Source organism: Bacillus rossius, chromosome 1 (assembly GCF_032445375.1).
Source record: "Bacillus rossius redtenbacheri isolate Brsri chromosome 1, Brsri_v3, whole genome shotgun sequence".
Lineage (NCBI taxonomy): Eukaryota > Metazoa > Arthropoda > Insecta > Phasmatodea > Bacillidae > Bacillus > Bacillus rossius.
Genome location: NC_086330.1, coordinates 239,700,311 through 239,708,825, shown reverse-complemented (window position 1 = coordinate 239,708,825; position 8,515 = coordinate 239,700,311). Strand labels below are relative to the sequence as shown.

Sequence of the window (8,515 nt, the reverse complement as noted above, 5' to 3'; positions counted from 1 at the left end):
CACAACCAAATTGTATTCTATTTTGCATTAATCAGATCTAATTTGGAATATGGGTCAGTCATTTGGAATAATATCTAGATATCTGACAGAAACACACCAGAAAGCTATAGAATGAAATAACTTAACTTATTAATTTAAATAAATTTTCCTAACCAAATTTTAATCCTCTTTCCCCAAGGTAGGCCCTGAGGATAATATAAAATTATTGATACAGAAATATGCTTTCAGAATTATACAGATCAGCGAATACAAAGATGAAGTCCCAGGGTGCGATGAGCAGCCTATCTCGAGAAGCATAGCGATGTGAATGGGCGGAAACATGGCAATTTTTTTTGTGTTCTGCTTGTTTGCCACTGTTATGTTTTATGTATATTTGTGTGTGTACAACATTAAAGTCATAAAACAGTTGGTGTTCATCTCACTATTAATATATAAATATTTATTTGCAAGTTTCCTAACATCTCACTTTGATTAGTAATTTTTTTGGTACAATTTAAATTGTAAAAACCTAAATGATGTAATATAAAGTTGTCTTGGTAAACAGTTGCATGACCTCTATCATAATAGATGGCTCTAACATAATATATAGCATTATAGTACAGACTATTTTCTTTGTGTTTTTTTGTTTCATCAAGAACAATCAGTAATTTTTGTAAGAAGCATAAAGTAACATTCTGTGGCCATTATTGCACAGGGTTTACATTTATGAGGCAAATATCTATGACAACACTAAATTAGGACTCACTTTCTTCAGGTCCAAAATTATTATTGCAATATTGTCAGTTTCAGCCATACCATTATGATGCAAAAGTTTTGTCATTAGTTTAGTATCTCTCTTATTGTTCTAATAAATCATTTTGGCTTGTTACACATTGTTATCCAAAATTATGAGATGTAAACAGCACTGGAGCTTTATTTTTAAACAAATACTGTAATTATAAAATACATATTAACAAATTTATGTTCATAAATACTATTAAAAATTGTAACTAAGTAAACTGCAAAAACTTTTCAAGACCATGTATGTGTGTTATCTGACATTTTAAGTCAACCTAGTATATTCAGCCACCAGCCTGGCAGCAAAAGAAAGGTGAAATATTATGAATGTCATGCCAGTTTTGTTTAGAATTACAATTGATGATTTAATAGTAATATTAATACTAATCCAATAGTCTGAGGAAATAATAAAATTTTTCTAAATATATGTGGAACTCTTAAAGCACTATTTGAACTTAAAAAAATAGTTGTTTGCTTACAATCTTAATATAAACTGATCTATTAATTTTTTAGTACTGTAGTACATTTTGGTGATAAATTGAAGTGGTTAAGGATCATCAAGTAACCAAAATTACATTATGTTAAATGCTGTCTTTTAAACCATATTAAGTACTGGATTACTATGGGGGAGTTCCGTGTTACTTCACAAATATATTCACAAGGTCATTATGATTGTTACAAAATTTTTCTCAAATGTATCGGGAATTTAAACTTGTTGCAAACAGAGTTCCCCTGTAGACCCAGTTTTGTAAAAGAATCTGAATTGTTTATGAAGTAACAATTTGTATCAGTTCCACTATATTTCTATGTGTAAAGTGCACTCTATACTAAAACATACTGTACTGCATAAGGAAATTCATTTAATAAATTACCTACTGATCAATACAGTAAACATAAAGTTTAGTGGCTAATTTTTTTTTTACCATACTTTGATCCATTTCCCACAGCTCTTTTATATACATCCTGATAGACAATAGTAATGGAATAATAGTGATATATATTAATAAATAAAAGGAAATAAACTGAATGACTGGCAACCTTTGTCTAAACCTCTTTAGAAGAAGTTATAAGAAGTTATCTCAATATTTGCCAGCTGATTTCCCCTTCGAATGTAAACTAGGTAAATAGCAAATCTGTTTGGAATATGACTCTCATTAATGAAATTCAAGATCTGCATTAATGCTAAGAGAAATCTATTCACTGTCCCCTTTTCTTCATCCACTTAACAGCATAAGTCACCATAAACAAATCTGTAACTAAAGTGTACCTATTTTACAAGTTTCTTTCACTGAGAGCATCAGAGAGTTAATTGTGACATTTTTGCTGGTGAATAATGACATTGTTAAACCACACATTAAAATATTTTGATAAACATTTTTATTCAAATAGGCATCTTAAAATTTTATTATAAATACAATGTTATTAAATAAGACACTGCACTAGTAATAAATCCTTGCTAATTTACACATGGTATCCACTGCAGTTGATGGAAAGCTAGTGTTCATTTCTCCATATGCCTGCAACAAACAAAACTTAATTACAATATATTGTAATTGTTTAATGTGGAATTAGAGAGATAAGGTGATTGACAACTTTATAAAATAAATATGGAAATTTTTACAAAACACTACCTAAGTATAAGGGTGTTCATAATTTTTCCTTTCACATACATGATGATTTCTGTGAAATATTTATTGAAAATTAATTTACAATACTAAATATGTATTAAGCATGCAAACAATTGTAGCCTACTTGGTGTTAATTATGACATTAATTTAATGGCTCTCACACTAATAACTGCTGGAAACCCATTTAACCTTAAGAAGTTACATTATTAAAACTTAAACAATTTTTAGCAATTGGCTGTGATACAAGCACAAATTTAGAGCATTGTGATCATCAAAAAAGCAGTTTTACTTCTTGCCAAAAACATAGAGCAAATAGTTAATGTTATACAACAAGTTCAAGTAATTTAATGGTTTTTAGTGCTAATAGTACCTAATCTAAAGTAGTAAAATGATTCACTAGCACATTTCTTGTATCATACAGACTCCAAACTTACAAACAGTTATAGGTTTTCACAAGAGAATAGATGCCAGCATGTTATTTGTGGCTAGCTGATGGTGATACTTAATTGCACAATCGTGAAACCATGACACAATTTGCAGTCAACTGTCGGCATCTAATGCAGCTTTGTAAAAAAAATGGAATTTGAAAAGTTCAAAGGCTTTTGAAGAATTAACAAATTTTGAGTTCTTTTTTTGGATTGTAATTACTATAGCTAGGTATTTTGGTTCATTATCCTGCTAAGATTGGCCCATTACATGTGATTTCTTTTTAATCAAAAATCTGCTCCACTCTGCATTACACAGCACAAGCAGAGCATACAGAGGGTACATCCATCCACCCGTAGCATCTTGTCTATCAATACAGCCATGATTATTTTTGCAGATTTTCTTCACTCCAGGTTACTACCGTTTGAATAACGTAAAATGTCACAGTTTAATGTAACATCAGAAAATAATTACCCCCATACAACAAAATACAATTTTCTCTATCTTCCTACTTAGGAAAGTGGTTATGGTATATAATACTGCATTTTATAATTATTTTTAAAGCAGTGATTTTATGTCATGGAATTTTTTTTAAAAATATGTTAAAGAACGCATGCTGCATTATTTATCTTTCTCAGTGAAAAAGAATATCCGCAGTAGCCAAGGTAACAACTTTTTAAATTGATGTATGTTGTGTGAATTTTACACAAAAAAGTATCTTTTTAGTGTATTTTATTGATGAGGATAAGCGAGGTCAGTAAAATTTAAAATACTTTACAATCATTACTACTCATTCATTCTTGCAAGAAGGTTCCTTTTATTCAGAATGTAGGCTACTTTCAACATTTTAGAAGTTATGAGAAGAGGGTGTTGAATTGAATGGACAGTGTGATATAAAATATGGTAAATCTGTATTGTACGGATTAGCGCCAAAAAAAATCGTACAAATATGAAATAACTTTCATTATATGCTATCTTACGTCCTCTTTTCAGAACCGCCTGCGGAGATAAAAAATTCCAATTACTTTTGGAGATAACGAATTTTTTAATATTCATTTTTTGGCGATTTTTTTAAAAAAAAAAATTAAAAATCCGAAAATACCTTTATTCTGTGCTCTTTAACTTCCTCTTTTCATTAAACCCGGCGGAGATCAGAAATTCCAAATACTTTAGGAGATATTGAATTTTTTAATTTCCTTTTGTGCACTGCTGCGGCGTTGAGCGGGAAGCCTACGATTCACACATCTTTCTGGACATACCCGAATACTCACGTTGGCAAGCCTTCTTTTCTTAAAATTAGCAAGAAGTAATTAAAAATACTTTAAAACATTGTATATGGTTGGTTATATTAGGTAAGTATAGCTACATTAAAAAAACTGTAAAATCATTTTATGGTTGCTTAGCAAATAACATTTTAATATGTAGCTATCCAACACTAGGAAACCGTTTACATGATTTCACAGTATTTTTAATGTAGCTATCCTAACCAAATCAACCATCCACAATGTTTTGAAGTATTTATAATGTAGCTAACAACCTAATTGACCATTAGTTTTCATGAGTTGCATATTTATTTACAATAAACAAAAAAAAAAAAAAAAAAAACCGAAGATGCACGATCGGGCGTTTGCCTCTCGTCTGTTGAAAGGCTTGCCAACGTGAGTATTCGGGTATGTCCAGAAGGATGAGTGAATCGTAGGCTTCCCGCGTTTCACCATTGTTGCTTGTTTACAAGAATGATTTTTTTTTTTTTCGCGACGTAGTTGAACGACTACATCACGTAAAAAGAAAATTACGTGAGTTCCTACTGTTCATCCTTTTTCCCGGTTTGTTAGGTCAGGTCAGCTACATTATAAATACTTTAAAACTAAACAACCATTAAAATTAATTTTTATTATTTTTAATGACCGTTCAGTTTCAAAGTATTTATACTGTAGCTGACCTGACCTAATCTACCTTTGTCCCGTTTTGTTAGGTCAGGTCAGTTACATTATAAATACTTAAAACTATACAAGTAAAATTAATTGATATTATTATTAATTTCCGTTTATTTTGAAGTATTTATCATGTAACTAACCTTACCTAATGGAAAATTTCTGTTATTTAGGCATTCACGCACACACGGCAAAATATAAAATGGCGTCTGTTGAATGATTACATAGGGCTTGTATTGCAAAATAAGAACGGCGATATCTCCAAAAGTAATTGGAATTTTTAATCTCCGCAGGCAGTTTTGAAAATAGGACGTAAAAGAGCATATAATGAAAGTTATTTCATATTTGTACGGTTTTTTTTGGCGCTAATCCGTACAATACAGATTTACCTAAAATATTAATGAGTAGTAATGGGAAATAAGTATAACTGCTATAATTTCCAAAACAATTAGCAAGAACACATATAAACACCATTTTCGGTACTTTTTTAAATGAGCCATGACTAACAACATTTACCCTCTACTGTTCTATAAGTAACCATGCCACCTTAATGAGCTCATTAACCAGTACCAGAAGCATTTGGGACTTGGTTGTTCGTGATAGATTCAACCGAAATAGGGCCTACTGTAAAAGTTCCGTATTGCTATCCAAGTTAACCCTGAGATTGTGATGGTATGATCCTGATGACGTGATCCTGTACACATGATCCTGTGGTACATGATTATTTTTTTAGCAGTTAAGAGGCGCGTAACGCTTTTTACGCGAGAGCGCAAAACCTGATGTAAAAAATAAATTAAGGTTTCGCGCTATCGCCTGAAATGCATCAGTGCTATGCACCTCCCCACTGCTGAAAATATTAAGCATAATATACCACAGGATCCGATGTACAGGATCATGGCATCAGGATCATACCATTCGGATCACAGGGTTAACTTGGATCCGCAATATGGAACATTTACCGGGCCTACTTATCACAATGCATGATTGTAACTAGTCAGATTCAATTACGTACAGTTAAACTGTTATGTAAAATACTATGTTGTATTAGCAAAATGCAGACAGTGATGTGTCCGAGGCATTAACAAGATTTTGAGTCCACTCACCTGAATAATTCAGCCCCGGCAAAATTTACTTTTAAATATTCTCGCTTGAATGCACTCAACTGCTCTTGAACATATGCTGAATCTCCACAAACAATCTGAAACAAAAAAATTAACCCTCAGTATTAAATTTTTAGACAATATTGATACACAACACAGTTGAATCGTAGGCATATTTCACTAGCAATGTGTAAATGGACAATAAACAAAAAACAATAATCATATAACTTGACTAGAAAAATATTTTCTTACTTGAAAGTTCAATCAAATATTTGGTAAAATATTATCAAATCTCTCCATGCTAACGATGTATTACAAATATTTTACGTGAGATGTCATGGGACACAATTGTTTATAAACTTTTTTTTTGTTGAAGAAAAAAAATCCGGAACCACACGATTCCACCCGAACTACATGTCGAGAAATATCTGTGAACCTTCGGCTACCCGCCATCTGCTTCCGGAGATATCCAATAAAGAAGCCTCAAAATCAAGCATTTACACTTCCTCGCGGACAAGCCTTAACTGGGCTGAAGGAGGATCAGCAGCACGCACGGCACCATTTGACATCCACGACATTAGCGACAAGGCTCACTCTAAAAAAATTTAAAATTCTCAATATACTAAAAATAAAATTTTTCTCCTCATTGGTAATAACTGCGTAGAACACTGCTGCACTCGAACATGGTGTAACCGACGGAGCAAAACCTGCCGTAACTTAAGTTCTTATATTCCACCAAGGTTTACCAAACTTCCACGCAAAGTTACAGCCATGAATTTAAATACCGCAGCCACTCCATCGGCAGTAAAAAAGGTAACCCACTCAGGCCATGTCTCGTAGCAGACAGACCCTCCCCAGAGAAAACTCGTCAACAACCCAGCGCGCCACAGGTACCAACCTCAACCCACCAAAAGGAAAACACATGACAAACGCAAACAACGAGAACCGAAAATTGCCGATCAGAGCCTCACAAGAGCACGAGTGGCTCTAGATCCTGACAATCTGAAACATGCCCGTGCTCCTAGATCCACACCGGCCAAAACACCAAATCTGAGGGTATGGCTCGCGCCGCCACACGGCTAACGGTAAAAAACACTGCGCCAGAACACAAAAATAACCGCCACCAAATGTGACGTGACACACACGTCACACTACTAACACTGTGTGTGCCATTTCTGCATTAACTGCGAGATTGTACAGGCACAGACACGTTCAAACTTGTCGTTTGGCTGCTTAGCTTCGTATATTGTACTAAGCTCGCGCAGGGAAGGACAGCCGTAGTCGGTCTGTAGGTCTACAATTATTACAACTGATGCATCACACAACTTGCTCAGCCATTTCATCTGTTCAGGTCCGGCAACGTAGATTATTTCGTTTTGAACTAGTAAATCTTCAATAGTGTTTTTCACTTGGTGGTACGGAATTTTTCCTTCGTCCCACTCTAGTCCGTGATAATATTTACATAGCCATTCATTCGACCGTTTACTTTTTTCGTCTAGTAGTTTCCAAGGATACGGAGGTCGGAAGCTGCGAGTTCGAGTCTTGTCTCCGGAGGTGACGCTAAATTCCTTGAGCACGAATCCATTTTGACTCTGGAAACCTTGCAGGTTGCAGTACATCTTGTCGCTAGCAATGCTCGGTCGTAACTAATTTATCATCGAAAACGAAACAGTATTTATGTCAGAATTTTCACAATTTTGTCTCGACAATTGTACGATGCAAGCCGATCGTGAAGTATCAGACAAAAAGCATACGTGTTTGGTGGAATATTTCCGCTAGTCTTTATCTCGATCCTACAGTCGATGATGTTTGAATTTATTCGATCATCCTGTTTGAAAACGTGAAACACCATTAACGGAGCCTTGTTCTTGAAACTGTCGGGACTAAGTATCGGTGACTGTCTCCGCTCATAGTAAGCTTACTGAAACTTGGTGTACATTTGATATGCGAGAAGAAATCTTCCACTTTCAAAGTCCATGTTCATGTCAACATACGGATAACTTTCGCTGTTTAAAAATATTTTTACATTACGTATTTGACAGTTATCGAATACGGAGCGACTTACTCCTGCATTGAGCTGTCTTCCGGTCTGAAGCCCGACGATGATGTATCTTGGTTTTTCCGTAGCGAAGCTGGACTTTACTATCCAATTGATATGCTGACTATGAGGCAAGCCAGGATAAGTTTCCAGGCTCCAGGATCGGAATGGCACATCGAAGGTCTTGCCATTTTCCATGTTCTTCAACATTTTGACTCGTTCAACGGTGATCACTTGGATGTGGGGCAGCATCCACTCGATAGACTGTAGTGTTAGCGAGACATCTTGAGGGTTTTCTGCAGCGGCGACAATTGCATTAATGTGCGTGTTGGCTAGAAGCAGTACGAGCTCTTGTTTCGAATTAATGATTATATGCTTGTAGTCCTCAGCGAATCCAAGAAGCATGGACAGAGGAACACAAACTTCGAACTTCCTTTCGGCATAAACCGGAAGCTTATATTCATCCTCGAGAGCCCAACTCAGGGCCACAACTAGAGTCTCTGGCAACCGGGGCATGGATAGATTCATGCGCCCCCCCCCCCCCTCTTTTTTTGCTGATACCACACCAATAAAGCGGATGTCCGGGGACTTTCCCTCAGAAAAATGGTGCTA

At 34.9% G+C, this 8,515-nt stretch overlaps 1 long non-coding RNA gene across 2 annotated transcripts; it reads right to left on the bottom strand.

The window, feature by feature from the left end:
- Nucleotides 1-2,137: 2,137 nt before the first annotated feature.
- LOC134527400 (uncharacterized) lies at nucleotides 2,138-6,758 on the bottom strand. 2 transcript variants are annotated; one of them, XR_010074182.1, is made up of 3 exons: nucleotides 6,118-6,752; nucleotides 5,869-5,963; nucleotides 2,138-2,294 (listed from the first exon to the last, which is right to left on the bottom strand). It is a non-coding gene; the product is annotated as an uncharacterized LOC134527400 (long non-coding RNA). The 2 variants fall into 2 exon arrangements; XR_010074181.1 differs by having other exon boundaries at nucleotides 5,869-6,758.
- Nucleotides 6,759-8,515: the final 1,757 nt, after the last annotated feature.